The sequence below is a fragment of the Bombus vosnesenskii genome, unplaced genomic scaffold (genome assembly GCF_011952255.1).
Source record: "Bombus vosnesenskii isolate JDL3184/JDL3185 unplaced genomic scaffold, Bvos_JDL3184-5_v1.1 scf7180000013351, whole genome shotgun sequence".
Lineage (NCBI taxonomy): Eukaryota > Metazoa > Arthropoda > Insecta > Hymenoptera > Apidae > Bombus > Bombus vosnesenskii.
Window position 1 is genome coordinate 133,108 of NW_022882987.1, and position 13,025 is coordinate 146,132.

Genomic DNA, 13,025 nt, shown 5'->3' on the forward strand with positions numbered 1-13,025 from the left:
CATTGACTGCAATAGCAAAAAATACAGCGTTAAAACTATGGAATGGCTTTATTGAATTTGGAACATTTAGCGCACTAATACTTGGAATCTTCATAATACTAAAGATAATAAAGACAATAGTTGGCATAGTTATACATGGGTACCAATTACGCGAGACTTACGGGATGTGGAATCGCTCCCGACTCGGAGCAATATGCGGCTCAGTCACCCACCTACTATTGTACATCAAAGGAAAACGTAACGTCGAAGATCAAACACAACCACAAGGAATATCAATTACATCAAACGATATACTGGATCAACAACCAACACCCACTACGTCCGCTCTAAATGAACTAGAGGACACGATCACTCAAATTTCCTCCGGAAATTTGAACTTCAAGAGGGGTCCGAAATATAGAATATCGCAATATACAAACAACGCAAGTGACAGTTCGAACACCCCAAAACAAACGCATGGTACAACGAAAATGGAAGTTCTTTGATAAAAGATTCATTAAACGTAGTTATATATAGAGAATTAACATACGAGAGTAAATAACAAATAATAAAATGGAAATAGATACTCTGACGAAGTAGTAAAAATAAAGAATATAACATAACCTATACCAACTAAGAACCCGAGCGAGCTGAAAATCAATCCGGAACAAGAACAATTATATCCGACGACAGGAAGATATACTTACAATTAATTAACGAAGATGGAATACGCAAATGCAAAACAAACTATTAAATAAAACCAACTAGTAAATCGAATAAGCTGGTAAAATCTAGAAATTAAAATAATTATATACCACATAATAGCAAAAGAGAATAAATGGAAGACACACTTTAATCAAACAACAAGAAAAAGGAGAAATTATAAAACAACTAATTAATAAACTGAATGAACTGCGAACTCACCTGATGAATCCAAAATAAAATAACGATGAAATAATTAGGAAAAAGGGACAAGAATACATGTTATATTTTATTAACAAATACAAGAAATAAATACTCTAACGAAGTAATAAATATGGAAAATGTAACATAACCTATATCAACTAACAACCCGAGCGAGGTGCGAATCAATCTGGAACAAGAACAATTATATCCGACGACAGGAAAATATACTACAATTAATTAGCGAAGATGAAATACGCAAATGCAAAACAAACTATTAAATAAAACCAACTAGTAAATCGAAGAAGCAGGTAAAATCTAGAAGTTAAAATAATTATATACCACATAATAGCAAAAGAGAATAAATGGAAGACACACTTTAATCAAACAACAAGAAAAGGAGAAATTATAAAACAACTAATTAATAGTGAACTGCGAACTCACCTGATGAATCTGAAATAAAATAACAACAAGGAAATAATTAGGAAAAGGGACAAGAATACATGTTATATTTTATTAAATAACAAAAAATAAATGGATAAATAAAATAACTAAATAAACCTGTTAACAATCCAAGTAATTATACATAGTTAACATTCTAATAAAAAATTTTTATTATCACATTACAAGTTATATATGTATGTATGAGATCAATATTCTAATAAATAAATAAAAAAAAAATTTTTAAATGCATTGTTTATCCCATTGGAAGATTACGTCGTGAAAATATATATATATGTCGGAGATGAAAGAACACCGGAGTCTGTAATTGAACAATTGTAGTTATTCAATCCGATTGTAATTGTTCGAGAGTTGTGATAATGAGCTTGGGCTCGAGGCGACAGTCAGTCGCCGAACGTAGCCGCGGTTACGGGATGAACGCTTTGTTTAACAAAGGTATGGAGTAATTCTATAGCTCTCCTTAAAAGAAATATTCGTGGCGACACGCGACAGTAAACATTCCAACGGTTTCTGTCCCGTGGCTCGCCACACGCAGACCCTATTCTTCGAGTAAGATGATTGCCAGATGTCGATGCGTCTCCGCAGTACATGTTCTGCTAGCCCGAGGGCCCGTTATAAATCTTAAGATTTAGTTAACTAAAGTCCTTCAAACAGACAAACAGTCTTTGTCCCAACTACGGGAAGATAGGGGAGACATATTTTTCAACGAGCGGCGTCTCCCACTAGCAACTTTCCCTCGAAGGCGGCTAGCATCTTTTTCTAACCACCGATATGGAGATTGACCAATTAGCAGCAACGTCAATTTCCCTTACTTTCTGAACGAAGGCTTTTCTCGACGAATCCGATGATCTCGTATCCTTAGATACACCCCATTATAGTTTTCCTCTGTGGCATCATCGGGACGGGAAAGGCAATCTCGTTCGCGACTTAGGTTTTGTGAGTACGTTCATCTATCATCCCGTCGATCGCGGATTCGTTATTGAACCTAGGATCATTGTCATTAGTTTCTCGAGTGCCTAACTACCGCGGTTACTTGTCCGGCTCTATAATAATCGTATTTGCACTAGCCAATGTCTTCTCTATTGCGTAACGACGACGTGTAATCCAAACGAAGATTCGTTTCACGCCCCTAACCCTAATTCTAATGCAAACCCGACATATATATACGTAACAATCTAAATAATTCAACATTCAAATAAAATCCGTGCAACGAGCACAAATATTTATCTTACCCAGCTTTAATCCTCTCCCGTGCCAGTATCCCTGCACATAGCAGGTTAGCCGAAAACGTGGAATTTATCTATCAGTAGCCTGAATATTAGTTAACGCTGCCCACGAGCAATTAATTCATTAATAAACCATCTAAAGAAATTTCTCTAATTGAAATAGTCCTTAGACTATTTCTGGTGGCAGCAACTACCGTGTAAATCGAAAGTTTCGATAAAAAAGAATTTTTTAAACTTTAGAAATAGAACTTAACCGGAAATCTTAAATCAATATCTTAAATACAATCATATCATTTAAATTTTCCCATCCTATTAAATTCAAATTAAATCAAATCAAATTAAATTAAATCACCACAAACAAAAAAAAAATTCTGCAAATTCAACGGTTTAGAATCGATTTAAAACAAACAAGGACAATTGTAACTGCCTACTTTCGCGGATTGTGTTGAAGTTTCGTCTTCTTGATTATCTCATATTTTTGGGACAGGCGGAGTCTGCTGAAGTTTCGCCTTCTTGATTATCTTGTTTACGCTATTTCTAATTTATCATATCCGTGAGACACGTAGGTGCTGCTGAAGTTTCGTCTTCTTAATTTCTCATGTATCATTTGGTGTTCGGGACATACAAGGTGCGTGATAAAATGTAAATATTGTACTGGCTCGTCTTTCGCTGAGGTTGCGTCTGCGATCCTTCCCTGGCCTTCCCTATTGATGCCAGTGGAATGTGCCAGGCGCGTGGCAGCTTGTCCTTGCTGAGGTTGCATTTGTGATATGTCTAGTAATTTCTTTGCTGGTGTGAATGGAACGTACAAGGCACGTGGCAACTTAGTGTTTTGCCGAGTCTTTGCACGTGTGGGACGCCGTACTATCTTCCCCCAAAAAACCATTAAAAATAACACGTCACTTCATAAGGGATGGTGTGAAGTGGCAGTTCGTAACAGTTGTTAATTGTTTGGCGAGTTTAATTTGCTTAGTGAGTTTTTAGGTTAGTTTTCCTTTTTATGTAATAATTCACAGTAATGAGTGGTTTCGATTGTTCAATATTTTGTATGTTTGGTAGTGTCGATTTTCTTTACTGCATTTCCATATCTTCTTTTTATGAATGCAGGTTATGTTAGATCATGAATACCGATGTATCTGAAGTATGTATTATTTTGATTTGTTTTGACTTCATCCTGTTTCATATTGTTGTTCATTTCCTTAAACTTGTGTGTTTTATTTTAGTGTGAGAGGAAGAAAAGAAATAGAGGAAGGCGTAGGCCGTTCATACCTTCTTTGAAACGTTCAAGAAAACCTGGTCGTCGTGGCGGTGTGAAAGCTCGCAGACAGAAGTTAAGGAGGTTGGGGAAATCATTTTCCACGGAGGGTAGCAGTAGTGTGGCTCCAACCCCATTGTCGAGTCTTGAGGATCCTTCCGTTGTCGACCTAACTTTCTCCGATGAGGACACCCTTGAGTTGCCGCCAGGTTCTTCTATGGTCGAAGTGGTCGATACAGATACCGGTGCGAAGGTTCGTTTTCCAGAGGAGATCCCTGATCAAGTGTTGGAGGCTTATCTACGCCACCATTCCTCAGATCAGGGTGGTACTTGCCCGGACGTACTCTCATGGTGTTTAGATAGGTTTCGTGAGATGTATCCGGATGCTCCCCGTGTATGAATTCTGAGTTTATTTAGTGGCAGTGTTTTATTTATTTATATGTGTATATGTGCCTACATGTGTTCCGAACAGGTGCTGTTTTACTAAAGTGTTTTTGTTTATATTCTTTGATTTTGTTTAATAAGATATATTTTGTTTACTGTCTTTCCCTCTTGCATTGGCGTGCTGTAAGTGTGGTCGGCTTTCCGGATGGTGGTTTGTGCCTTTTGATTATTGATTTGGTAAATCCTTGTTACGTAGATTTAATTATTATTTCCATTGCCCCTGGTGTTTGATCTAGTTTACTGTTATAGGTTTTGGTGATTTTGATATTAGCGTTGGATGATGGATTAAAGTATCGTCGTCAGAGATTCCCACGCAGACTGTTCTAGTGCGTATCTTATTTTGTTTTCTTGTATTTAGTTTATTCCTTTTCTTTTTGGTTTATTTTGTTCGCTGCATGTGGTGTTTCAGCGCAAGAAAAAGAAGTGTTATAAAGAATCCGTGAGTGGCCCCAGAAGACGTAGTCATCGTGTGAAGTGTTGTGAGCAGGAACGAAGGGTCGAGGCTACTGAGGGAGTCGTGTGACACTTGTGTTGTTTTTGGTTGTGTACAATATATATATGTCGGAGATGAAAGGAAAACCGGAGCCTTCCTTTGCAATTTTGAGGAAGCCTTCTAATACTTTAGCCTAGATTTTATCATAACTGTAATTAAGCAATTGTCATTTGTAATTGTTTGATATTTGTGAAAACGAAAGTGGGTTCGAGGTGACAACTGGTCGCCGAACGTAGCCACGGTCACGGGATAAACGTTTTGCCTGACGAAGGTGTGGATCGGTTGTATTGTTCTCCCTAGAAATCACATAGAATTGTACTTTAGAGATGTCGATATAATGGGACACACGTTGTATTAGGAATCAATCTCCAGACAGAAACTGCCTAGTAACGGCGTTTGAATCTTTCTCGATGTTTCCAAAGAGTATACAACAAACTTTTGACAGAAATTGCCTAGCAACAACGATTGGAACCTTCTCGATGTTTCCAGCGAGCATATAACAAACAAATGCAGTCGTATAGCGAAAAAGATTTTCATCAGACATTCATTCGTGTGATCGCCTTGGAAAGTGATACATCGAGCAATTTACCGAGTGTCTCAGCAATCGTATTTTTGTGTTTAAAATTATTCTACGCATAGTAAAGAGTTATCCCGTTGACCGTGGATTCGTTTGAACCCCGGAACATTGTTAATAGCCTAAATTAAATTCATTACTCGTAAAACCTATCAATCGTTAATCTCATTATACGTTAAATTCATTATTCGTAAGACATATTATTCGTTCCTCTTATTGTTCGTTAAACTTATTATTCTTTAATCTAATTATTAATTAAACTTATCGTTTGTTAATCTTATCATTTATTAAACTCATTATTCATAATATTTTGTAAAATCTTGTTTATTCGCGTAAATATATTCTCTGCTTTGTAAAACAATGGCTAATTCAAACGGAAAATTATTACGCGCCTTAAATCCTAATAATAACCCGACATATATATATGTCGGATTAACATTAGAATTTAGGGCGTAACCATCGAATTAGCCAACCATTGAATTAGCCATCGTTTTACAAAACAGAGATTATATTTACGTGTATATACAAGACTTTACAAAGTATAATGAATATTGAGTTTAATGAATAATAAGATTAACAAATAATAAGTTTAACAAATGATAAGATTAACGAATAATAAGTTTAACGAATAATAAGATTAACGAATAATATGTTTTACGAATAATAAGTTTAACGAATAATGAGTTTAATGAACGCTATTAACAATGTTCTTGGGTTCAAACGAATCCACGGTCAACAAGATAACTCTTTCCTATGCGTAGAATAATTTTAGGCACAAAAATACGATTGCTGAGACGCTCGATAAACTGCTCGATGTATCACTTTCCAAGGCGATCACACGAATAATAATCTGATGGAAATCTTTCTCGCTGTACGATTGCATTTGTTTGTTATATGCTCGTTGGAAGTGTCACGACCGGCATACTTCAAATCCGACGGACTGACGATAGAGATAAAGATGTGGCGGCACTCGGCGACAATGTATATCGCTGAAGTGCCTAATGAACCATCAACATCCCAACGGTCCTTCCACCGAAGGTTCTAGAAGAAAGAGCACGTGGCAACGATCGCGGACGCCTAGCAAACGCATGGACGGTGGGGATGTTGAGGGCTGACAAAAGAAAGTAATCGGATCCGATCGAAAGTAAAATCATAAGAGTCAGTCTTAGAAAGTCACACCTAGAGTTCGGAAGTAGATTGTAAAGTGTATTGATGTTAGAAAAAAAATAAAGTTTTCTTTTTTTATTTTTCATCTCAAATTCCTTTTTTATTTTGTTATTTTACGTGACAGAGGCATCGAGAAGGTTCCAATCGCCGTTGCTAGGCAGTTTCTACCAAAAGTTTGATGTATACTCGTTGGAAGCATCGAGAAAGTTCCAAACGCCGTTGCTAGGCAGTTTCTGTCTGGAGTTTGATTATTAATACAACGTGTGTCTCATTATATCGACACCTCCAAAGTACAATCCTATGTGACCAGGCCCGTCCTTGAGGCCGTATGCCGCCACAACCACATTTCTAGGGAGAACTATACAACTGCTCCACACCTCCGTCAGGCAAAACGTTCATCCCGTGACCGTGGCTACGTTCAGCGACCAATTGTCACCTTGAACCCAATTTCGCTATTACAATCAGATCGAATGACATCGAATGATTCGAACAATTACAATCAGATCGAATGACAACAATTGCTTAATTACAGCTATAATAAAATCTAGGCTAAAGTACTAGAGGATGTTCCCAAAATTTCCAAGGAAAGGCTTCGGCTTTCCTTTCATCTCCGACATATATATATGTTGGTTAAATCCTCTGTAATGTAAATTTTATGAGGTGGTTTTGTATATTTATTTCGTTACGTTCATAGATTATTAGTTGTTTGACATAGTAGTATATATATATATATGTATTTTATTTCACAACGTGATTCTTTAAGTTTGTCTACATGTTAATTGTTTTTAATACTATAGTGTCATATATTATTTATTTAAATTAGTAGGTTTAGTTTGGAATGTATATATATGTTTCGTGGCGTAGGTTATGTTTCGCTAGAGCTAGTTGTAATATTGTATATTTTAATATTTGATTTAATAATGTAGAACACACATATATATGTCGGAGATGAAAGGACACCGGAGCCGTCCCTCTGGAACTTCGGGAAAATCCGTAAAATCGTAATTACAGTTTACAATCGTAATTAAACAATTTGCCGTCATCCTGCCCAATTGTACTTGTTTGCGATTTGTGATAATAAACTTGGGCTCAAGGCGACCATCAGTCGCCGAACGTAGCCGCGGTCAACGGGACGGGCGCTTCGCCTAACAAAGGTGTGGAATTATAGTATGACCCTCATTAAAAGAAATACCAATAGAGGTACTTGACAGTAAAACATTCCAACGGTTCCTTCGGACAATGAATACCTGATGTTGAGGCACGTACACAGCACAAGTCCAGTTAGCCCGAGGACCCGCTATAAAACCTGGGTTTTTCCGGCAATTAAGATTTTCCAAACGGACAGACAGTCTTTGTCCCAAACTGACCAATTGACAGCGACGTGAATTTCCCTTACTTTCGGAACGAGGGCTATACCCGACGGATCCGATGATCGATCCGATGTCGGATCTCGTGTCCTTAGACACACCCCATCATAGTTTTCCTCTGTGGCATCATTGGGACGAAAATTCATTCTTTCTTGAAATCCCACCGACGAAGGGAGCAGCGCCTGACGATCAGTGAGTTTGAGTTAGAGCAAGTATATCTTTCATTCCGTTGACCGCGGATTCGTCATCGAACTTAAGACCAACGTCACTAACATCGCAAGTGCCCAACCACCGCTGTTGATTGTCGAATCGGTAGTGTCCATACTCGTAGCATCAGGCCGTGTTTTCATTATCACACAACGACGGCCAACTCCAAGGGAGGTCTATCAAATGCCCACAACCCTGTTCCTGACTCTTCTCCGACATATATATTTTTTTACGATGTAATTTTCCAATAGGATAAACAATGCATTTTTAATTTTTTATATTTATTTATTAGAATATCGATCTCATACATATATATAACTTGTAATGTAATAATTTTATTAAAATGTGAACTATTCCTAATCACTTGGTTTGTTAACAGGTTTATTTAGTTATCTTATTTATCCATTTATTTCTTGTATTTGTTAATAAAATATAACATGTATTCTTGTCCCTTTTTCCTAATTATTTCATCGTTATTTTATTTTGGATTCATCAGGTGAGTTCGCAGTTCATTCAGTTTATTAATTAGTTGTTTTATAATTTCTCCTTTTTCTTGTTGTTTGATTAAAGTGTGTCTTCCATTTATTCTCTTTTGCTATTATGTGGTATATAATTATTTTAATTTCTAGATTTTACCAGCTTATTCGATTTACTAGTTGGTTTTATTTAATAGTTTGTTTTGCATTTGCGTATTCCATCTTCGTTAATTAATTGTAAGTATATCTTTCTGTCGTCGGATATAATTGTTCTTGTTTCGGATTGATTTTCAGCTCGCTCGGGTTCTTAGTTGGTATAGGTTATGTTATATTCTTTATTTTTACTACTTCGTCAGAGTATCTATTTCCATTTTATTATTTGTTATTTACTCTCGTATGTTAATTCTCTATATATAACTACGTTTAATGAATCTTTTATCAAAGAACTTCCATTTTCGTTGTACCATGCGTTTGTTTTGGGGTGTTCGAACTGTCACTTGCGTTGTTTGTATATTGCGATATTCTATATTTCGGACCCCTCTTGAAGTTCAAATTTCCGGAGGAAATTTGAGTGATCGTGTCCTCTAGTTCATTTAGAGCGGACGTAGTGGGTGTTGGTTGTTGATCCAGTATATCGTTTGATGTAATTGATATTCCTTGTGGTTGTGTTTGATCTTCGACGTTACGTTTTCCTTTGATGTACAATAGTAGGTGGGTGACTGAGCCGCATATTGCTCCGAGTCGGGAGCGATTCCACATCCCGTAAGTCTCGCGTAATTGGTACCCATGTATAACTATGCCAACTATTGTCTTTATTATCTTTAGTATTATGAAAATTCCAAGTATTAGTGCGCTAAATGTTCCAAATTCAATAAAGCCATTCCATAGTTTTAACGCTGTATTTTTTGCTATTGCAGTCAATGTAGTTTCATCCATAATAACTAGAACATTTACTGTTCCCGGTACAATTGCCTTTCCTGCTGCTCCTCTGGCTATGGTGTTCAAGACTGCAGTTTTTTCTGCTGGAAACATGACATGATCTCGGAGTGCATCCAGGTCGTTTTGAGTGTATATTCCACTCGTGGCTAATGACGATGGCGCAGAGTATTGCCACGTTTGGTGTAGGTTTGGACAGAGCTCTAGTGGTGTCATTGCCTCTATTGGTTTTGGCATGAGCTTGTGCCATATTCCATCGATGTTGTATAGTGTTGGCAATATGGCGCTACACTCTCTGTGGTTTCCGTGTTTTGTTATGACTCGAGTCTTAGGCATTAAGTATGCCGTATCGTTTCCTTGCTAAACGGGTAATTCCATGTAACATTCCGTCGTGTGGCGTACTTTCACTGGAACTGGAATGCATTTAACTATGTGTACTGCTTTTCCTGCGACCAAGGCCATGTGTCCTGGAGTTTTGGTTATTGCATACGCAAATTCATCAGGTAATATAGTTGCTAAGCTCAATGCATTCTCTATTATTTTCTTTTCCGAGATGCATCTTTGTGTCAATATATCCTGATAGATTGCCGTCATTTGTCTTATGATGTGTTTTTCCACGTAAATGAATTTTGAGTTAACGTATGTGAATATATCCAAATTTTCGACTGCTGTTTTACGTTTGGTTATGTAGCGGCACACGAGCAGGACAAATTCAAATCCTATTGTTGTTTTGTTTCGGAGTATCATGACCGTTAGGTCACGGGTATTGCAAGGAGTAATGAATTCCGAGAAAAACAATGTCGCCGCTACTTTCAACCATCAAACGCAGTCGAGTTCAAACTTTCCGACTGACCCCCGACCAGTATAAATAAACAAACGAAATGACGAGCGAGAGAGTTCAGCGATCGCAGCATAAGCATACCGACGCATCATACGTGTATACGAAGTTTCTTGACACGCGTGTAATTATTTTGTAAAACTTATTATACCTGGACTTGTGTTTTGTGTCAAAGTAATAACTGTAATAAATTACTCACAAACATATAGACTGTTATTCGTGATATTCGGTAAGATCAATCCTCTACGGTTATAAATGTATTTCCTTTAGTTGTTTCTAGGAGTAACAGCTTGGGGTGTTCTGTGGACAACAGGGTGTATCCGTATAAAGGCTGTTCTCCAATTTTGGTTAGCACAAAGGTTATTTCTTGAGCCGTCAAGGCAAAAACCAGTAGCATCGAGTTGCTATTAGTTTTTATTTCTTGGATTTTTATGGCGATTCCTTCGTACAGGACGTCGTATTGATCGAACTTACATAGGGATGGTGGATGTGGTTGCCAATAGGTGTATCCATCTTCTGAATCCAAACAGGTTCCTTCATTAAAAGCGCATGCTGTTCCTGACCTTAATAGGATTTTATTTGCTTCGATCCGCACTGGTACTGTTCCTGATCTTAGGCTTATCTTTACCGTGGCTTGTACAACAACTCCATCTCAGCTTCCGTAGGGATCTGTGTATTGCGTTCCTTGGCAGCTGCCATCGTTTGTTAGTTTTCCAGCTAAGACAAGGGAGTTTGTCATCGTCATATTGTCTTTTAGGCCTACTATAAAAGTATCAGGTCCGAGGGACAAAGTGCCGTCTTGATGCATCCGTGTGCATTGTTGAGCCGTTGTCTCGTGGAGGTTTCGGCGAATCCGTTATGTACTACTGACATGTGAGAGTGCATGCCGCAACAGTATATCATTCGTGTAATTTGCACCTTACATTGTCTTACTCTAGCGAAGTCAAATTCCGAAAGTTGCAATAGTTGTATATATGTTTCCTAACTTTCCGTCTGTACGGGTTTTATATTGCAATCTCCAATAGAGTTTAATGAGATGGTGGAGACATTCAGATGGTTCCCGTTGCAATCATATCCTAATAGACCGTGTGTTGTTCCGAATAGAGTGAGTAGGATGACCAAATAACTCATTTTTCCTGTCAACAATTTATTTAATATGTTCTTACATTCTAGTGTTCATTATTATAATATAAATTACAAATATATATATACATATATATATACAAATATATGTATATATATGTCGGGTTTACATTAGAATTAGGGATAGGGGCGTGAAACGAATCTTCGTTTGGGTTACACGTTGTCGTTATGCAATAGAGAAGACATGGACTAGTGCAAATACGATTACTAAAGAACCGGACAAGTAACCGTGGTAGTTAGGTACTCGAGAAACTAATGACAATGATCCTAGGTTCAATAACAAATCCGCGGTCGACGGGATGATAGATGAACGCACTCACAAAATCTAAGTCGGACGCGTAATATTCACTGGTCGTAAGGGGTTACTCTTTTTCATCGATGAGATCGCGAGCGGGAATGACTTTCCCGTCCCGATGATGCCACAGAAGAAAACTATAATGGAGTGTGTCTAAGGACACGAGATCATCGGATTCGTCGAGAAAAGCCTTCGTTCAGAAAGTAAGGGAATTTGGCGTTACTGCTAATTGGTCAATCTCCATATCGGTGGTTAGAAAAAGATGCTAGCCGCCCTCGAGGGAAAGTTGCTAGTGGAAGACGCCGCTCGTTGAAAAATAGGTCTCTCCTATTTTCCCGTAGTTGGGACAAAGACTGTTTATCTGTTTGAAGGACTTTAGTTAGCTAAATCTTAAGATTTATAACGGGATCTCGGGCTAGCTGAACATGTACTGCGGAGACGCATCGACATCTGGCAATCATCTTACTCGAAGGATAGGGTCTGCATGTGGCGAGCTACGGGAGAGAGACCGTTGGAATGTTTACTGTCGAGTGTTACAACTATCTCTTACTTTTTAGTTACTTTTTATTCTAGTTACTTATTATTTATTATTAGTTACTTTTTAAGAAGAGCTATAGAATTACTCCATGCCATTGTTAGACAAAGCGTTCATCCCGTGACCGCGGCTACGTTCGGCGACTGGCTGTCGCATCGAGTCCAAGCTCACTATCACAAATCTCGAATAAATACAATCGGATCGAAGGGCGACAATTGTTTAATTACGCCTATGATAGAATCTAGATTACGGTGTTAGGAGATTTTCCTGAAGTTCCAAAGGGAAGGCTCCGATGTCCTTTCATCTCCGACATATATAATATGGACAAGGTGAATAAAGTTAATATACGTTCTACGGCACAGGGGGCTTCGGAGCCCAGACGCCCCGTCGGGAACAGGAGTGGCTTACCAGGCTCGACCCGACGGTAATCTAGTTACTGGAAGAACGGCGGTGGGGGGGGGGGGGGGAACCCCAGGCACCCCTTTGTGCGCTAAGAGCTACTGGGCAGAAGGAGAAGGAGAAGGAAAAAGAGAAGGAGAAGGGCAAGTTGAAGAAGGCGATAGTGGGAGGAGAGAAACCGAGGATGGTTTCTGATGTAAAATTGAATGAGAAAGTAACAATCTCGGTTATTCCGAGGAAAGATGGGGGTGGAGGAAAGTGAGGATTTCTGCCCCTTTAAACCGAGACGGAGGCTTCAGAGGAACCCTACGATTAGTGAAATGATG